Here is a 21,485-nt window from a genome sequence, read left to right on the forward strand (position 1 = left end):
GCTAATTGCCATGTTAATGACAACTGCTCCAAAGTTATGCTTAATAGAGGGTGTGGCCCACTGATGGTAGAAATAAAATACTGTGATGTCACCCACTGGTTTGTTGACTCCTGTTTTTCGGCATGAGTTCAGCATTATAGCCGTCGCCATCTTGTTTTTTTGGAGCCAGAAGTGACCATATTTGGACAAGAGCCTGGAGCTATATGGAGGTGAATCTGTCTGAGAAGCTGAGGACATTATCAGCATACAGCCTGTCACTCAAAGCAGCCCACCCTTAATTATGTATAACTTTAAGCCTTAATTAAATGTAAATCCACCCCCGTGCAGTTGTCATGAATATGGAAATTAGCTACAGAGACCAAAACAGTTTTCTGTACCAGGCTGTAAACATGTTTGTTTCTGCTGTAAAGTTGGACATCTTAACATGGGGGTCATTAAGGTTCTCCGTAGCAGATCACCACAACGGTTGCATTTCTTACATTGAGAGTTCATGGTGTGGATCAAAAATGTATGCAGTCCGAGAGAGCCTGATCAGGTACAGTATCACAGCTTGGTTGGGTAACTTCTCTGTGCAGTTAAAAAACATACTGTTTTGATTGATCCATACTGTATGGAAAACAACTGGTGTCAAAGAACTATTTTTGAACAGGCTACTCTAAGTCAAGCCAATAAGATCATCAATGACTCCTCTCATGTTCTGCAGCAGAGTACGAGCTGCTGCCCTCTGGCAAAAGATTTGGGGCCGTAATAGACTTGCCGCTTGATCGAACGTATGTGTACACAATGCGCCGTGTCTGTGTATATACTTGCTGCAGCACTACGCAGCCAAAACGCACCATACTGGCGGTCTCCACTTGGGGCAGACAACAGAAATATAACCCAGAAATCGGGTAGTGCATGCTGGGTGTTGTAAACAAACATGGATGCCCCTGATATGCTTGATGAGGAAGAAGAACTATGTCACTATGTAACGGCGTGGAAACATCATAGAGATGCAGGTAGTTCCGCACCAGGTCTGTCAGCCTCTCTTCAAAAGTTTCCGACAGCAACTCCTTCTGGTCTGATTTCATGGTCATCGTGTTCATTCGCACAAGTGCCTCTAGCGGTCATGTCAATATTGCAACTTGTGCACGCGTCTTGGTACCTCGTGTTGAGATGTGCAGCCGACGCATCAAGCGAACGCAGATCATGCATGGCAGCCATGATGCGAAGTATATTACTGGCCTTAGAGTGCCTCGTTGCAGACTGAACAGATTTAAAAGTTCATTCATACCAATGACTACAAAGCTTTTAAATAATGGCAGATAAAGCCAGAACTGACATTGGATTATGACGATTTGCTGATTTGCTTTTTTGTAGAAGTATTTTTAGCATACAGTGGTATCTATTCATTTATCTTTTAGTGTTTCTTATTGCTCCGTTGGGTATAATGCTCATTTGTCTATGTACTATGTTGTATGGTGTATTTCTATGACAAATTCCCCACTCTATGGGACAATAAAGTTAATCTTGATCTTGGGGCCAGTCCCAATACCCCCCTTAGACCTACCCATTGGCCCTACCCCTACATTTGCGCATTCCCGCAAGCAGTAGGGGTAGGGGTGTCCCAATTCCTTTTTGCGTGTACGGGTAGGGGGCATAACGAGGGGTAGTTGGTATGAAACTAACCCTTCGGAGCGAGGGTGATTTCAGATGCTGAGTTGCCAGTGAGGGGTAGACGTCGCCATGGCTACCATCGCGCAAGAGACAGGGAAAAAAGTTCATACATTGCTAACATTACCGTCGTCAGGTTGCTTGTTAGCTAGCTAGCTAACTCGCACTATCTGGCGTCTGTCATCTGTCCTGTTCTGCAAAATTGTCGGATTTTTCACATTACAATAACACGTTAGCTAGTATAACTATTCTGCCTCGTAATGTTAGCTGGTTAGCTAGCTATCTAGCTAGCAGAAGTCCCCTGTCGTCTGTCGTTCATCAAACGAAGCATGATGAATACAGCAAACGCGAGCAGTAGGATGAACTCAAGTGGAGACTCCATTGTAGATGCCGGTTGGAAATGTAGATGGCTCGCAGCTTCCTGTTTAAAATAGTTACGTATGTGTGAATGTAACCGACGCGGTGATGTAGTGAGTGGTGTCCCAATTCCTAGGGAAAGATTTCAACCCCTACCCCTCATTGCTTCATTTCGAGGGCCATGGGGTAGTGGGCAAGGGGGGGGTATTGGGATTGGGCCTTAATCAACCCAAACTGCAGAAGGCTCATATTCACTTTGTCTGAATGTTAGAATGCATTTTTGCACCAAGGAAAGACTGACATGGAACAAATAGAGCAAACAAGAACTACAAGACTAGACAGACTTGAAACAAATGTGAACCCATGAATGCAATGAACTGTGTTCCACTTCTATCTGACATATCTCCTCAGCAGTGAAGGGAAACATAAACTTGCATTTATGACATTTCTAGTGAAATGAAACACAGTCCAAACAAACCAAGGTGCACTCTGCTCACAGATTACAGAGGTGTTAGTAAGTGTCTGATAAACAGAAGGCAGGCAGGGCGCTGCAGCCTAAACGATTAGTTATCAGCTCTCCAGTTCCCAAAAATGTTGGGCCACGGAACACTGAGCATTATCTGTCCGTTACACAGTTAAACTGCCTGGCAACAACACCGGCAGGCCCCACAGCCTGCTCCTGGGTCGGGATCTGTGGCTGCCTCTACAATAAGCTCTGAGGCTTAGGCACATTTGAGAGGCACGGTGACAATGCAGACGGGCTATCAGTGTCATGCCACACTCACGATTGCTATTTGGCATTGTGTAGAACAGAGGCAGCAGGACAGGAGTCCAGAGCTTTTACAAGTTTAACTGCACCCTCATGAGCACTAATCTCAGGCAGCCTGATGCTATCTGGGAGCCAGACTGTCCAGCCAGGCGTGCAGAGGAAAGAGACAGAGGCTTCCCAGAGAGAAACAAACACACACTTGTGAGTTTGGTGGAGACAAACTGTATGACTAACGCAATAACATTCCAATCTGCACGAACATCATCGATTACAAGCTTTGATGGTGACAGCTTTTAAAGGCGTCAAGGGTGCTATCCAAAAAGCTTTGAAGATCTTCTGTGTGAAGTGAGGCGACATGAAAAGTCACGGGAGGCGTTGGTGTTTGCGCTGCAGACTACAACAGGAGGTGAGGGTTCCAAACTGTTGAGTCACGTGCTGTGAGTTTCTCTCTGGGCTCCAGCGTCTCTCCTAAGCACTGCAGTGGCATGCAACACCTTTGCCTAAGGTGAGGTCAGCTGTGGGACAACAGAGTCTCACTCCAGTTTCTGTCATCCTGTCCTTTCTTCCCACCTGGGCCCCATGTGTGGAAAAACAGGTTCCTTTGAGCGTGTGTGAGTGTGTTTGTCTGGTCGCGCAACCTGCAGACGGTCGCAGCCATTTGAAAAGTTCAAAGCTTTGAGTAATGTGCTTCTGATTCCCTGAGAAATAAATTCATCTATCTTCACACACACCCTGCAGAGAGGTATAGTGAGTAACATGCACGGATTAGGGCTCTCTTTGAAGTTTTCTTTAATGTGCTTGGAAGTCAATAGCAGAGAAGCAGCTAAAAAGCATTGAACCAGGTGCTGCTCTCTTCTATAACACTCACGTGTTTCTCTGCTTTGATTGTTTTCCAAAAACTGTAGACATTGCTTTGATTTGACACAGAGACAGAAGAAATGAAAAGCCGCCACAGAGAAAATGCCCCACCATGTCTGGAGTTAAATCTGGAAGGACAGATGCAACACAATGTGCCACCAGCTGCTTTTATTACATGTAAGTGCTCTCATGCAGATGAATGTGGGCGGGGGGTTATCATGCAAACCTGTTGCATGGGGATCACTCACTTTGAAATGTCTCAACAGCTATTGGATGCATGGCCATGAAGTGTGTTCCACAGATTCATGTTCCCATCGGGATGAATTGTAAGAACTCGTGAATCTTCAGCCCCATCAGCAGATAAAAACTTTGGTTTGTGACCAAGCGGCAGCCTCCGAGGTTGAAGAATGAAGCCAATGCAGAAGTGCCAAAGACTGCAGTTCCTCAAATGGCCACTTGAGGCTGGCTCCGAAAACAAGTCCCATAGACCTCCATTTTAAAACGCCCAGCCCAGAGCAAAAGAGTCACTGTTTTAGACGTGCGCATGCGTGAGCTTGAGAGGGCGGGGTATCTGTCAGCCATTTTTTTTTTTGACGTGGCTGATCAAAAGCGCACAATCCCCTGTCAAACAAAAACTTACCAGGTTTTTATTCGGCCAATCACCTCACAGTAGTGAGAGTGGTCAACATTTCAATTACCTAGCTATGCTAATGCTAGCTAGTGTCTTTAGAAGGACCACTGCAAGAAGACGTGTTCTTTTTTTTTTTTTTAAATTAACAGACAATTAACAGATAACCAATCAAGGTTTGCTGGAGGCTGCTTAGATGCTTAGAGCTAGGCCACTTTTCTTATTTTTCCCCGGGGGTCTCATGCCCCTGTCCTTCAGACGGACAGACTTGATTCTCAGCACCATCCATTTTAGCACTAATCCAAGTTAAAGTATCAACAGGTGGCAACGTTTATAATCAAGATTTCAAAGTGGAAATAGACAACTTGTCAGCTAGCTAACAAGTATCTATGGGCGCATTCACACCAGGATAGTCCAGGGGACTCGGTTCGATTGGGCGGGGAATGCCGAAAAATTTCACACCTTCATTTGGTTCAGTTCAATTTCATACTGCACTTTTTAAAGCGGACCAAACTGCCTGGACAACATCATGCAGTTGCAACAGCTGCTCGTTTGGGGGTGGTATTGCCTGAACCGACCACTGACCGGAAGAAAAAAGCATGAGGAAGAAGAAAACCCGGCTCATCGATTGGCCAGGCTTGGTCACCACAAAAACACCAAAATGCAATGCGCTCTACATCACTTGTTCTCTTTGGTTCACTGGATAGTCCGTTTGCATTTCCCACTGTAAGCGAACCGCACCAGGGTTCACTTGCAAGTGAACCGAGACCCCCAGTTTTCAAACGGATCAGGGTTCGTTCGTTTGGTCCGCACCAGAGTTCGAATGAGCGTTCACACCACTCCAAATGAATCAAACTATCCGTGGAAGTGGACCAGGGTTTGTTTAAAGCGGACCAAATAGCGCCAGTGTGAGTGCGTCCAATGATCCACCGTCCATTTGATAATTTAAACAAAGAACATGTTTCCTTGCGGTGGTCCTCCTAAAATGAACAGTGGTGAAAGTTGTTATATTCTGTAATGATACATGGTTAAGGAGCTGACATGCAGACAGTGTTAACTAGCGAGCTAGTGGAAAAGTTTTGTACTTCCACTTTAAACAAGCAATTGCGAACGCTAACGTTATTTTACAACTACGACATGAAATATGTATTTAACAATCTCCTTCCGTACAACATAAAACTGAGAGTCTAGTACTGCATGCACGTCCAAAATGCTGGCTCTGAAACCCGCGTATGCACACGTCTAAAACATTGGCTCTGCAGGGGAATGTTTCTCAGTTTTACAACAGAAATAAACATGTTTACAGCCTGGTTCGTAACAGCTGTACAGGTGGTACACTTTTATATATCACCAGTTTACAATTTATTAAAGCTTAAATGATGCATAATTTGGGGCGTGGCCGCTTTGAGTGACAGGCTGTCTTCGAGGTGTCACGACATATGCGTCAGACCTAGCCCTTGCTCCTCCACCCTCTCATAACCCCCTCTGGCTACATCCATTGTTTTTGCAGTCTATGTTCATAAACAAATTCCTGCAGAGCTAATGACACCCCAGTCAGCCTAACCTGTACTTTTTATTTAGTGTTAATTAGCAGATGTTAACAGGCTAAACATTAAGCACAGTCACTGTGAGCATGCTGACGTTATTAGCTCAAAGCACGAAGCCTCTTTAGTCTCAGTCTAAAGTCTCTTAGTCTTAGTCTCTTCAGCTGCCGTACGACAAGTCAGAGTCACTTTTATGATATGGGAGGGTTCCAGATTGTTGCCATCACGTAGCAGCTGCACTTGTGACAGCAAGTGAATGAATTTATCAACAGCTGTAGAAAGAGTTTTACAAATGATTTCAAAAGTCCTTCACCTCTGGACATTTCCACATGTCTATACATTTTTGGCTTGCCATCAGGGCTGGGCAATATTAAGATATTTTATCGTTCTCGAGATATGAAACTATACATCATCTTAGATTTTAGATATTTCAGTTGTTACTCTGACATAAATCACACATCTTTACAGAAACAATCAATGACTAATGTAAAAGCGCTGCCTTCAGTTCATGGTGGTATGTGTGTAGACGCGCCCGCTGGTCTCTAGCTGGTCAGACCAGCAGCGTAACATAAGGTTACAGGAATGTCTGTAGTAATATACATATTCAGGAATTCTGGGACATTTTATGAACCTGAAGATATCATTGTCCTCTGGGCCGCTGACACCTCTACCTTTGCCAGGCAACGGCATGAAGCATCAGAGAGCCAAAGATGAGAAGGATCAGTGGCTATCCTAGACTCTGGGGGGAGGGGCCCCAGGCAAAGAAGCCCATCAAGACCCTATTTCGTTGCAATTACACCTCACATTGTGTGTATGACAGTTACAGGAAGCTAGCTGACTGTTCTAACTAATGTATCCAGCTGTCATACAGTGGCTAGAAGGGGCCCCACTTAAGGGGTTTTTGGGGCAGTGGCGGTGCACTGTATAGTGCCTTTATCAGAGGTTTAAAGGGTTTATAGTTGTCAGTGTAAAATGTGCCAGTATGTGTGGCTGTCAGGGGCCCTTTTTCCCAAATTATTTTGGGGGCCCCAAACATTTGCCTGGTTTTAGGGGTGGGTGAGATGGCCCTTAAATAATGTCATGATATTTCGGGCATTTTTGCGATAATGATATTCTTGACATATGACAAAGAACACAGAATTGCAACAAAATAAGTTATATAGTTTACAGTTTGCCTTCATATATTCAGTAAAAACGAAACAAAAATGATATCTCATTTCTACAGTTTTTGTGCACGGCAAGAGAGCAGAGGGAGAGACGTTGTGCTGCTGCCAGAGGAGCCGCTGACTGAGTTCCCTCTGAGCAGTAAGTCGCTAACAGTGTCTGAGAAGGGGCTGGGGCTCCTTGGTTTACCTCTCCAAATCATGCGACTGCCAGCAGCGGCAAACCAGGCTAGGATTCAGACTTAATGGTTTCTGTGACACGAGAAATACTTTTAAAATACTTAAGTGTAAAAATACAAAGACAGCCTAAATGCACAGTGCTATCTACAGGGCCGTAGCTGTGAAAAGATTTGAGACTACTCCTTTAGCACACTGCTTCAGGTAAAGGGATGAAAAGTCAGGCTACATTTCTATAAGCATGCAGCACAATGTTTGCAAGACAAAACAAATGCAGAATTAAGTGGATTAAGATTATGTTTAAGGATTTGGAACAAAAGTAGATCATCTTGTCTCAAGCTACCGCCATACTGTAAAACTACATCTGACTTTGCTCTTTCTAGACCTTTGTTCAAAATTTGGCTACCAGCCTGCAGAACTTTGGAACAGGGGGTCTGCTGTGTTATGTCTGTCTTTTTCCAGACTGTATTATCTTCATTTAGATATTGGCACCACCTAATAACTGCTGTCACCACTACGAATCCCACAAAGACAAGAAAGCATCTCGGCTCCAGTAGAGCAGTGCACATGGCTCCCAAAAAAGAGCCCTGAGGGCACAGCTGAGTGTAACAGTTAATGAACCCTTAGTCAGCCCTGTCTGCTCCCTGATCTGACGCTGTGTGAGCCGTCACGCCGCCTGTCTTTGCCTTATCTTGCTCTACCACAGTCACTCAAAGACAATAGAGTCACACAGAGTGGCTCCATGAACGGAGAGCATGAGAAGCGGTTTTGTGGTTTTGATGTCAGGTAAGAAAGCCGTAAATTTGATGGATCCTATTGTATCCTCTCCTCTGAGCGTAAGTGTGTGCATCTGTAACTGTGCCTGCTTTGTGTGCAAGGTGGGCAAGTCTGCTATTTCCTGCCGAGTGGGAGAAAGATTTTTATGCCATTGATAACACAAATGCACCAAGCTGTCTCCACCCTATCATGGGAGAAAAACTCCCACCACTAACAAAAAAACCCGCTCTCAGCAGTTGACTGCATTCGCTGAAATCCCCCGAGGAGGGAAAAGTGAGCAGGATGAAAAAAAGAACCCACTCTCTCCCACCAATACTTCCTGGAGCCCGGGGCAGTCCTGGATCTGCATGGGTCTCCCCGACAACTGAGCTTTGTCTAGACAGAAACCAATGCTCCACTCACCGGATAGGAATTTGGTAAACCCACAGCCCCTCATTCTCACACCACCTTTAGCCTGCCGCTCTCACATGGCACCAAGCAACCAAGTCACAGCTCTCATTGTTACAATAATCCAGCATTTACACTCCAGCTAAATGCAGCACCTTGTCATTCATGAAAATAACAGATATTGGAGTATTTTGCTAAACAAGGTTTTCTCTGTGCAGGAAAATCGGTCTTTTTTTAAATTCTAAATGTGGGAATGTAAAACAGGCTGCAGAAGCAGGCTTCAACTGCACCACGCTGCTCACGTCAAGCCTCAAAACCAGTAATATGGGATGCAAACGGTGCTGTGTGAAGAGCACGGAGAGCTGAACAGCACGTCAGTCCAAGAGGCCAACACCCTTCTTTGACACAGCCCGTTGCTTAAGGATAAAAACCAGCAGCTCGTCCTCCACAGCCTTAATGCTGTCATGCCATTCCTAACAGTCCTCTCACCTTTTCCCCACTTCCCCACACTCACATGCCCAAAAACACCCACACACACACACACACAGTCATTGTTTTACAGGCATTTTAAGGTTTCTTTGGGTTCATCCTTTTATTGACTCTGTCTCAAGGGAAGGTTTATTCAGCACAGTTGCTGAACACTGCTGGGTGTCAAGCTTTCCAACAAACTGTAGTACATTTATATTCAAATATTTTCTTCTGCACCATTCTTAAGACACTGTCATAAATCCTAAACTGAAAATTTATGACACAGATTGAATACTACACACTTAGAGAAAAGTCTAAAGCAAAGTTTCTTAAAGTGCAACCCGCCCTCTGAACGTGACATGAAATGCATGCATTATATTTTACTCATCCCCCGTCCACTTTAATACTTTCATTTTCAATAGCCTAATGCACTACTCAGCATGCATCAACAAGCATCTGTCAGATTAGCAATGACAACTTGTAGAACGCTACTGGTTGCTTGGCAACTAGCGGCACCTTGCAAGTGTTGCAGGAATTACCTTCTGTCGTTAGTGTTAGTGCTGTTAGCATGAGTTAGCGATTTCAGTGGACAACTCAGCAGTTTAATGTGGAAGTGAGATAAAAAATATGTATTTTTTAAGAGCCCATTTCCACATAGCGTTTGTTTCTCAGCACCGGCATCTTTTTTCAGTTGGGGACACTGCGTGAATGCGGCTGCATGTGGGGGCCTAGGAGAAAATGCCACACCCGGCATCTTTTTCAGTGCGCTCCTGCTTTTTTGTGCGCCCTCACTGAGCGCTTCCAGATGTAATATTCTGTACTCTTCAGAGAGGGTGGGCGCTTCTGATGTCATTAGATTGGCCAGACACTGATTGTTGCTGATGAGTGTTGTGCTTTGTAACCTTGTTGTTAACTTTGTATTCAACCATTCATTAATGTAGCATCATGTTAGCTACCTAGCTAACATTAGTGTCAAGATATTGTCATAGAAACCTAACAAACGCACAGCCTGTCATTCAAAAGACCTGCAAGCATTTTTTTATGAAGTGCTTTATAATTTTTTTTTTTTTTTTTGATGTGCTGGGATGAAGTGTTGCCCAGCACATTGCTACCGCTTTTCACTTTTTCTAAGTGGACATAGGACCTTATTTTTCAGCCCCTTCAGGATTTCATGATGTTGCGATTGCGACAATTAATGCAAATTCAGCCATTCCCAATGAATTATACAACCTTTATTCAACTTTTGCAAGTGAGACCTGGCCAAGACAGAGTTGTATAGTAATTTATAATATCAAATTACAACAGGGACATCAGGTATGCCAAAATACATTACATAGTAGAGTACATTAAAAGGCAGCAATATTTGCTGTGCTAGTTTGGGCTTGGCCTGCAGGTCATTCCATGACCAGAGACTGTGGTAAAACGAACTTGTTTCGCAAACCTCTGTGCTGGTTAAAGTCAAAGCTGCACAACCCTGCAATTTTGTCTAATCACCGGAGCTTTACTGCAAATATGAAACTGAATTTAAAACGAGTAAAATCTCATTTCATTGTAGAGCTGCGTGCAGCGTATTGATTTGCACAGCCCCCTTTCCCTCTCTGTTTATCATGAGACTACTACTGCAGGAGTGTGAGCTCCACACCTAAGACAGAGTCACACACAGTTACAAGGCTAACTGTTAGCATCACATGGCTAACGTTACCCAATGTTTATGACCAGGTTTAACAACAGAGTCGAACTGCTTCTGTCAGTATGAGATTAACTGCTGCTGCCAGGCTTCTGCCCAAGCTGCAAAATGCAAACTGAATATATAACCCTTCAGCTCTGCGTTGCAGCAACAGCTGATCGTCATCATGATTTTGCAATCTTCACTTGCCCCCGCAATTTCACTGCAAAGACATGCCTGAAAACATCACGACATGAATCACAATTCTTCAGAAAAACTATGAAAATCAGACATTCCAGGTCACAACAATCCCCAGTACAGCCTGTCAATTCCTGGACAGACTGACTTGTGCATTTTTTCCTGTGCAGCCCTTAATCTTACGCTGGCTCCCTGAATTGGCAATCAGTCATTAAACTTTTAGAACCTCTGCTTCAAAGTAACTTTGCAGGATCTGTGCCTAATTCTGAGTGGTTATTGTTTTTTCAATCCTGATTGCTAATAGACCATTTGAATGGAAAAGATCAACTGTACAATGTTTGGCTCACATTGGTAACATTTGGATAGAAGAATGAAACTTGAAATCAGATGTAGCACAAGGGGCATTTTATTCCAGTTTCATACAAGTAGCAAACAGTTCTAAATGGATCACAAAGTACCTGCAGCTGTAAACGGTTGCATGACAGATTGTTTGAAGCATGCAGAAATAAGAGACTGGATGGAGAGAAAATGAAAGTGATCTCATGGTTTATAGTTTCAGAGGCTAATCAGCACATGCTCAGTAATGTGGGAAGGTGGTGGTAGGTGATACGGAGGCTTCTTCACTGCTGCCACCTGACTGCTTATCATGATGAACAAAAGAAACAGAGAGAGAGAAACAAAATAAAGGGAGGGCTGGGAACAACAACACAGCCTTCTGACCTCAGTAACAGGAATGATCCCCTGCCCCCCTCCTCTCTCTTCTCCTTCCTGTGAACTTTGGAGCACCCCTGAGCTGAGTGAGCACTAAACTGAACATAATGAGCAGCAATGGGGGAGGTGGAGAAGCGGGCGTGGGACGTGAGAGCGGCTGGGGTGGACGCCGTGTCCTTTTAGGGAGGCTCCACAAGTGGCTGCAGTCTTGACGCATTACTAATCTGTCCTTTGGACTTATTACTGGAGAGTCTGCATACAGAGTGAGATTCAGGGCAATGAAACAGGTATTATTAACTGAGAAAGAATCCCAAGCATCCACCTCACCCAGTTCAAGGGTCACTGCAGACAAAGTTCACATTTTTAGAGTCAGCACACGGCAACGTTTTGCGTGCGCTTCTGCAGAATGAAATCATTTGTGTCAGGATGATATTCGGAGAATGCATGCATTTCACATTTGCTGGAAAGGTATCACTGTGGATTTAGTTCATGCATGTTGCTGGAAATGCACATTGAACTGCTCTAAATAACAGTTGTAACCCGACCTTAGTGGAAGTTATTTGTGTCCCAAATTTAGTTAAAGGAGGGAGATCCCTGTAAAACTACAATATGGAAAATCACATGGATAAAATCTGAAGTGGGACCAAGTCATTGTTTTGCAATTCACAAGTAAGTCTCAAGCTTTTGCACTCAAGTCCAAAGTCAACGCTAACAAGCCCCAAGTTGAGTCCCAAGTCCTAAACTTTGAGTTTTGAGTCCTAAACAAGTCATAATGCAAAAAAAGTTTGTTTGTACGCTAATGTTAGCTAAACGTTAGCTCACTAACTATGTTAATGTTAGCCTCAAATTAAGCCTAGTTCACATTACATGATTTTCACCCTGATTTTGCGCCGCGGAGACTATCGTAATCTTTTGAGTGTTCATACCTAGCAATGTGTGTTTCTGTCAGCAGGAGTCTCGCCAACTGCATTACAACCTGTGTGTGCACACTACAAGATTTCTCCACCGAGCCCTCGCCGACAGAGCCCCAGATAACGCAGTGACGTCACCAAACTTGGAGACGACACTTCGTAAAGGCATGGATATTCTTTATTATCCTGGGTCCAAACACAACGCGCTCCCCTTAATCCTGTGGATGCCGCCATTGTTGTTGTTGCTTGCCAGCCGGCTTGTCAGTGTTGCAAGATCTTGGGAGAGAAAAAAGCAACCAGGGCTATGGAAACAAGCCCAAAAGAAGCAACTGTCATGTATTCAAATAATTTATTAGACGGATATATAGAGGAAGGTGACGTTTAGAGAGCAAGTCCAAATAGGCAACTCCACTTTAGAAACAAGCCCAAAGTCGCGGCTGATAAGTGGACCTGGCAACCCTGCGGCTTGTCCTCCTCACATTTCTTCCGTCCCCCTGCGTGCTGACGTGGGACGTATCCCGCCTCTCATTGGCTGATGCTCTTTGTCAGTCGTGTCAGCCTTCTCCAGTTTTCTAGCATGCCAGATATCCAGTCCCAGTTGCAGACGAGGGGGCGACTTGCTCGTAGGCTTGTTCACACATGAGGACTCGTCGTGGCAGAATATCTGCCGACTCACCTCCGACCCAAAGTGGCTCCCAAGATCCTCTGCGACGTCAAAATCTCGTGAAAATAGTGTAATGTGAACTAGGCTTTAAGCGTTCTTTGTGCAACTTCAAATGTTGAATGAAGTTGGAAGTTGCTGCGTCTCTCTGTCTGTAGTTTTTGACCTGCACGTTTTGCATGCTGCAATTTTTTGTTGACCAACGCATTTACATTTTAAGGTTTTGTACATAAACAATATTATCTTTGCTATAATTTTTTCCACCAAGCGCTCAATAATGTAACGTTAGCTCTTCCAAACCATTAATCTACAGATCTATAGAGATACTTTACTTGAGTACTTATATGTCATGGCAGTTTATACTTTTATATTTTAGTCAGAAATATTTATCTCTTAAATTTATATTACAGCTGTAGTTACTAGTTATTTTACAGGTTAAGATTTTACATACAAAACATGTTGAGATTATAGATCCACTATATAAATCCACCATGCTCACTAGCTAGTTGCTAACTTTGTCTACTGAAATCATGACAATCCACAGACCTTGTTGTGAGCAGTTTGGTGCAGAAACTATTTTCTTTCTATTGAACTACACCCAAGTGCATCCATCATCCATCTACTCATGGACGAGAGGCTCGTGCACATGACAGCATGAGATGTAAACAGTAATGGCTGTAACATTACCAAGCTCAGTGGTGCTCGGTGAGCTAGCAGTAGATGCACAATTCCTTCTGCACAGTGATGCAGTTCACAGGTGTAGTTTGGTAGAAAATAAATGGTTCCTGCATGAAACTGCTCACAACAAGGTCTGTGGATTATCTTGAGTAACTGAGCCATGATTCCTGGAAAGAGACACTGCTGTTCAGTTTCTTAGAATTGTTTTATGGTACTTTGAGCACCAGAGAAGGCAGATATCTCCAACACTCGGCAACTCACACCATAAAATTTCACATTTGTTTAAAGTTGTAGCATTTGTGCACAATGCATCATGGGGAAGCTCTGCAAAACGAGAAAAGAGCAGAGGGAGAATTTGACTCACTTGAGGAACTTGTGTGTGTTCAGTGTAGATTACTGTGCACAGACTCACTGCACCATAGGTGAGTGTGACATTGTGGCACAAAAGAAATGTATGTCTTTCTAGTGCAGACACTCGTGCACATGGGCACATGATTAGCTAATGTATGCAGCATGCTCAGTAGCACGTGATGTGTGTAATCACATGAAAAAAAAACGAAACAGGTATTCATTTCCAAGAAAGGATTGCTGCAAGTTATATATGCATTTCGTAAGGTCTGCATGCAAAGCAGCTACCACAGTGAAATCCAGCACAGGATTTCTTTCAGGACTTTACGACTTTATCATCAACTGGTGTGTCTTTGTTGCTCACATGCCACGTTTTGTAACTTGCAGTGTCATCATCTAGTGGTAAAACTCAACAGCTATTCTCACAACAAAGCTATCATAACAGGATTTGACTGTTAGAGGTAAATAGAACACTTTTGGATACACATTGTCACTCTGCAGTAAATCATTCACGAGTGAGAACATTTATGCCGTCACGAGATCACAAGGACCGAGACAAGTGTGCTCCTTAAAAGGGCAGATGTGTGTCGTTTGATGCAATGTTAACTTGCTTCTCATCCAAAATCCAAAAAAACCAAATCTGTGCATTGCCTCAGTCAACAATGACCTACATAACGTGATATTCAAACTAGTCTGGTGAAGAGAGTTCAAATGATGACAGAGCCTTTTTCAGTTGTGTATTTTGCAGCATTATAATGCTGTATTCATTCAAAGCAGCGACCAGGATCTCACAGGGAAAGTATGTGCGGGCCGGTTGCGGCGGTTTGTTTTCAGAACAGTGTAACTCCAATGGAACGCGGCTGCAATGCCGAGCAGCATACCACCCTGTTTCGCCCCTAATGAACATCAATCAAAGGCGCATTCTTACAGCAGCACAGACCACCAAGTGTATACTCGCAAGGCAGTGCAATTAAAAGCAACTTATTCCTGGACTGGAAAATATTTCCTTTGCCACTGTCTGGTGGAGGAAAATGTTTTAGAGAAAAAAATCAAAGCAGGAAAGAGCAGCTTGTAGAGAAGAATCCCAGGCATGCAACCAGTGGCTGGGCAGATTTTCTGGGCAGGGTGACATCCCGACGGCTGCGTGGTCTTCCTCTCTTAACTGCCAGACCCTTATGTTTGTTAACTGGAAGCCGACATTCCCTGGACGGCTCCTGCAGCAAAGATCAGGGTGGCTGGAATTCTTGTCTGGCAGACACGTGGCACAGGAGTGTCTCAAAGTGGACACAGCAGCAGATAAAGTATGCTGTGTTTATTGTCAAGACCCTGCAGCCATGAGTAAGGTTTTGACCAGCAGACATGTTGCTATGCAGAAGCACTCATTGCATCAGTATGTAGAATGATAAGAACTGAAACAAGATATAAACAGGGGCAGCTCTGCAAGGCTGAGCTTTGGGGTAATTGCTAATGTCAGCATGCTAACATGCCAATGTTAAGAAGGTATCATTTTTATGGGGTGTTGCTTTTGGGGTGTTGTTCATGAGTGAGGGTAAAATGACGCATGAGATGGATAGGTGGTTTGATGCGGGAATTGCCCCAGACTGTCATGGTGAAGAAGGGGCTGAGCCAGAAGGCAAAGCTTTCGATTTACTGGTCCATTTACGTCCCAACCCTCACCTACAATCATAAGCTTTGGGTCATGACCAAAAGATGTTGATCATAGATACAAGCGGCCGAAATTAGTTTCCTCCGTGGGGTGTCTGGGCGCAGCCTTAGAGATAGGGTAAGGAGCTCAGACATCCGGGGGGAACTCAGAGTAGAGCCGCTGCTCCTTTGTGTTGAGGGCGGCCAGTTGAGGTGGTTTGGACATCTGATCAGGATCCTCCTGGGTGCCTCCTGTTACAGGTGTAACACACTGGACACACTGGAGGGATTACATATCTCATCTGGCCTGGGAACGCCTTGGGGTCCCCCAGGAGGAGCTGGAAAGTGTCGCTGGGGAGAGGGACGTCTGGAGTGTTTTGCTCAGCCTGCTGCCCCCGTGAACAGGCCCCTGGATGGCTACCACAATATCAACACTGACCATCACTTACTGATTTACTATTTTTTAGTATATAAAATTGGTTAAATAGTTCGGGTCCATGTCATTGGTCCGACAGCCCACTGGTCCAACATCCCATTAGTCCGACGGTCCGCAGTGCTGAATGGCTCCCGGCGGGTGTATTTCTGCCTTGATGGTGCACCACGACCGGCTCTGGGTCAGCTAGGAAAGGCTTGAGGCGAAGCAGGCTGATGGCTTATGTGTTTGCCACTTTCTTTTTCATTTTAACCCACACCATGATCTTTTCCTGACCCTAACCAAGTGGTTTTTGTGCCTAAACCTAACCAGATCTTAACCACAGGGCATCATGATGATTTCGGAACGGGCTTCGGAACAATGGGTTTAATATGGTCGGAACAATGGGATGTCGGACCAATGGGCAGTTCCCAAATAGCTCCATTGCAGAGGTCTGCGCAGTGCATTGATTCACTCAGCCCCTCGCCCCACTCTTGTTCTGTTTATCAGACCACAAAGGACTCGTGAATTAGCTAGCTAGCTCGCCAACTAGCTAGCCATCCCACAGTCTCTTCGCCTCTACAATCAGTAGGACACCCTTCACCGGGAGGAGACCAGGCATAAGCTCCAGAGACTGACCTTCAGTAGCGACTGTAGCAATCTGATATCAGCTGGCGCAAAGCTAGATATCTCAACTGTGACACAGCAGCAACAGAAAGTTTGCTGATATTGCAGGGAGTTTATGCTGAGCTGGTTGAGTTTGAGTTGCTGTTGGAGCAGCTAAAAGTCTGTCCTCGGACCGTCCTCCCTTGTCTGCTTTCTTGCTTCAGCTTTATTTTTCTTGAAACGGATATGACATCATGTTAATTGTGGGTAACAACAATAAATGCAGCAACTTCTTTCAACCTTCGCATTTGAATATATTAAATCAAGCATTAAGAATGTATTAAACAATTGTAAAAAGAAAAAGCTTGATAGTCAAGTGAATTGATTTTTCCCCACCCTTTACAAGTACAGCTGAGGCTGATTTGAATGTTTCGTGTCAGTGGGTTTCATCCTCTGAGGACCACAAACACAATCTATCCAATAGCTGTTGAGATATTTCAGTCTTACTCAAAGTTCTGGACCAACCAGATGACACTGCCATCCCTAGAGACATGACACTAGCATGGCTAAAATTAAAATGCATACATGTAACTCTCCTTGCAATTCCCTCTGCAGACAGAGGTGAAGTCAGCACCTGGCAGGCAGTTGTATGAAAATCCCATCCATGGAAACTGGATCTGCGATGACCTATTTGTTGAGTGGGCTGATAATATGTCACAACGAGGCAACAAGGAGGGGGGGGGGGGCATGGAAATTAAACATCTGAAACTACAGTAATAATTCATCACACTAATGGTTTTGTGTAGACACATTGTTGGCTGTGTGTGGACATTCTGTTTGCTTCACACGGGAAATGTTCCTGTGCTAATAAGCAACATATATTTTTAGGATTAATCTAAATCATGTGGTTTACATTGTGCAGATTTTTCCAGGTTAACAAGAAAAAAGGTTGCTGAAGAAGCCCCAGCTGCACACTAATGATACTTTCTGTGCCCTGTGGCAAAAACTTGACGAGGTCCAGTTTGTCCTCCTTCAAAGCCGACATGTGTCTACATCATAGCTGTGCAGATAGGGCAGCTAATCTTAAGTGGTATCACGCATACATCCAGGGCACTTGGAGGCCACCCAGTGCACCAATCCTGGATGAATTCCCAGAATTAAAGGTGCACGTACATAAATAGCACAAGAGCGTAAATCTCTGGAAGTCTAGGATTTATTTATACAAGCAACAAAGACTTCACGGCAGCTCCTGAGAACAGAAGAAAGCTGCCAAGGATATCACACACAAGAACAAAAGGTCTTCAATGCATTTGGTTCAAATGGATTTTTTTTCAGCTTCCATAAGGGAACTGAAGTGTGACATGTGTGGCATGAGGGAAACAATCACATGCAGACTTGTGAGCTATTTCCATGAGTGAGTACACAACCAGCTGGCTCGCCGGTCATGGATGCAAGTCATCAAAACTGGTGATCAAATGAGTATTAACCACATTACTTCCTGCACAGGGAAGAGCCACTCCCGCCTCTGCCATCGGCTAACCAACATGAGTAGGAGTGTGTATATGTGTGTGTGAAGGGGGGTTTGCTCAGGAAGTGGACACAGTGCAACCGAGCAGAAGGAAGGAAGATGCCCATATATGAGCAGATGAAACAGGATGGAGTGCATGCCTGAAGAGGCCTGGGTGGGATCTCCCTTGGGTGCGACAATAATGTAGGAAATGTGTAAACCTCCTCCTACACACCCTGGCACTCAAAAGCTGCACTGAGCCCAAACTTTCATTCAAACTGACACTCCAGTAAACAGCCCACCTGAATCTTAAAATGAAGTCTGGATAAGATTCATTATTTGCCACCCAACACAAGCTGCTGGCCGCCGGTGGTACCAGTGTTGGGTCCATTAACTGAGAGCAGGTTTCTGTTTCTGCCGGCTGTGCAGGATTGTCCTGCAGCCAATTAGCAACACACCTGCACGCTAGCAAAAAGAGCCTTTGTTTAACACCTGCACACGTCTGGAGCACTTTTCACTCTCACGTTTAATCAGAAGCCATGTTCATGCAGTCAAACACGCCTTGTTCTCTCCAAAAGCAGCTGGGAAGCCCTAAATTGATTTGTTGCATTTTTTCCCTGTTCCCACCATGTTGACTGATCTACTTCTTAGTGACACTACATTTAGTTCTATTCAGCTATCCACTGGCGTAGGTTTCATCTCAACGTTGGTGGGCATGCATATGAAATGAGGGGTTTGGGTGGCCTTCACCAGAAAACTTTGAGCATCTATAACTCTTATCTTTAATGCACTAATTTGTGCCTTTTTGACACCAATTTGTGGGGTAAATGTGATTTATTTTGTCACAATAAAAGTTCTTTGCTACTTTCATGTTTGTATTGGGGGTGGAGGGGGACAAATGCACATGTTGTAACATACTGATATGATTCTCGCCCTAATAAATCTACTGCCACTCCCGATCTCCCACATATTTCCCCATATGGAAAGGAGCTCTGCTGTGCTATGCTCATATATCACTATGTACAGAATATCCTTTGCACGAAGAACTGTATGTGTTATTATTAACACATGTATAGGTGATTAAGACATCGCAATGCAGTGATGAGCCATTGTGTTTTAAGCAACATTTGCCACCACAGTTCTTCACACATGAAATCAGAACAAAACTGCACAAAGAAGCACACGCCCACACTGAACACCGCTGGGTACTGTGAATAGAAATGAAAAGATAATTCCCTTTTTACTGTTCACTGCAATGCTGTGGACAAGTACAGACAAAGAAAGAGGTTTTTGGATAGTATAACAAAGGTAGTGATTTGACCAACCTGAGGAACAGAGAGCTCTCACTGCCTAATACTGCCATCATGTGGAGGAAATGTATTACTACAGCATAGGAAAGGAAGTCACTTCATTGTACAGTAGTTTAATGTCTCTTTCATGCCCACTGAACACTATTAATTCTAAATGTTTTTTTCTGTAGTGATATATTAAAGCTTAAAACCTAAAATTGAAATTTATGTTCAGTTTTATTTTGTGTTTAGTAGTGTTTTTTAACCAAGCAATATAATTTCAATTTAATTTTTTCTAAAAGTATATATTTCTTTTCACTGCTTAATTTTTATTTTGAGTTTACGATAATAAAACTGCTGTACACACATCTATTTCCTGTCTTTTTGCCCAGGAAGAGGGATCCCTGCTAAGTTGCATTCATTTTTCCATGCTAAAGGGTTTTTTGGGGGAGTTTTTCCTTCTCTGAATCAGTTGTCTCAGGACAGAGGGTGTCGTGTGCTGTACAGATTGTAAAGTCCCTTGAGGTAAATTTGTGATATTGGGCTTTACTAGTAAAACTGACTTGACTTAAAATGAAATGAAAAGCCATTTTCTTCTGACACATCGGATTTCGAACAAGGATACTTCTACATCAATCTCAAAATAGTTGGGCAGGACAGACAAACTCCTGCACACTGTCTAACTAAAATTTAAAAACTGCCAGCAATGCCAAAAATGTGAAAGCCTAAGCTCTGTAAACCCTGTTTTTATCACCAGGGGGCAGCACCTTGCAGGCAGTTAACAGAGTCTAGCTGGAGATATGACAGACTTATGGGGACTGGGTGTGATTAATAATGGATAGAATGCTGAAGCAATGTTTGCAACCTGATCCTTCTCTAAATTACAGTAAAAGCTGTGGACGCTGGGGACAAAAACTGACCTGTGTGGGAAAAGATCTCAAGGAGCATGTATCGGGGTCCCAGTCTCTGTGACCAGCATAAATCTGGAAAGAAAAGAAAATGTTGAAATTACTAAGTAGCCATGACAGCTCACCAAACGGTTTTCAACACCAGAGAGTCAGATTTTGTGGTGAGCATGGGAGCGAGGGGTGGTGGATGTGTGTTTGACCTCAGATTTGTGTGAATATATTAAATTGTTTACGTATTAGTGCTCTCAGCAGAGGGCAACCGTGAGAGCACAATGAATACCAGTCCACAAACACCAGCTCCCTCGTCATTTAGGGAAAACGTTTAGCCCTGGCATGCCAAATCTGCTGTGGGAGAAGACACTCCAGCCTCTGCTCTGTTTGCATTCATTACCGCATTCCAGTGAAACCAGTTAATGGCCAGTCCTTTGGTGGAGGCAGGGTTTGCTGGTGCGAACTAGGCAGCAGACACTTCAAAACACTGTTTAGTTTTTTCTACTGTTAACTTGCTTTCAGCAGTCACCTTTCTTCTCATTTAAAGACCTACACTTTGCCCCACAAAGAATAACACAATCGATCAGTCAGAAACAGGCCTGGGATTTCATCATTTCAGTGGCAAGATCATTAGGCCTGCAGTGGGGCAATTTTTTTGAGGGCACTAATGCCACATGTCAGGACATCAAGGCTGTAAGTTAAAAACACAATTATGATTTCACTTAAACAGACAAATCAACTTTTAGTAAGTAAATTAAATTTGTTTATATAGCACTTTTTGCAGACATAGGCCAAGGGCACTATACAACAAGAAAGGAAACATAGAAGACAAAGTGACTATGTGAGCAACGAAGTTAAAAGAGCACAACTATTTGCACAGTTAAAAGAAAATCACAATACCAACAATACACAAAATATGAATAAAGTCCAACTCTGGTGCACACAAGTTACACTAACACCTGTCTAAACAGGTGTGTCTTTAGCTGGCTTTAAAAGAAACCACAAATTCAGCAGACTGTAAGGGAGCAGGCAGAGCAGTCCAAAATGTGGGCACTACAGCCACAAAAGCTCGATCACCAATGCCTTCTTAAAAACATTGTAACACAAAACAATTTTTATCAAAAGAATAATTTAATTCAGAATGTTAAGCCTTTTTTAAACAAGTTTTAACATC

At 43.8% G+C, this 21,485-nt stretch overlaps 1 protein-coding gene across 2 annotated transcripts in view; it reads right to left on the minus strand.

The window, feature by feature from the left end:
- Positions 1 to 21,485, minus strand: part of gng12b (guanine nucleotide binding protein (G protein), gamma 12b) — a 46,661-nt gene that overhangs the window by 12,194 nt on the left and 12,982 nt on the right. The window contains exon 2 of one of the 2 annotated variants that reach the window (XM_033620642.2): positions 20,333 to 20,395. The exons of the other annotated variant lie outside the window; for it this stretch is intronic. The gene's annotated coding sequence lies outside the window, so the exon portion shown is untranslated. The remainder of the gene's footprint in view (positions 1 to 20,332; positions 20,396 to 21,485) is intronic. 2 annotated transcript variants of the gene reach the window in all.

This window comes from Epinephelus lanceolatus, chromosome 6 (assembly GCF_041903045.1).
Source record: "Epinephelus lanceolatus isolate andai-2023 chromosome 6, ASM4190304v1, whole genome shotgun sequence".
NCBI classification, from domain to species: domain Eukaryota; kingdom Metazoa; phylum Chordata; class Actinopteri; order Perciformes; family Serranidae; genus Epinephelus; species Epinephelus lanceolatus.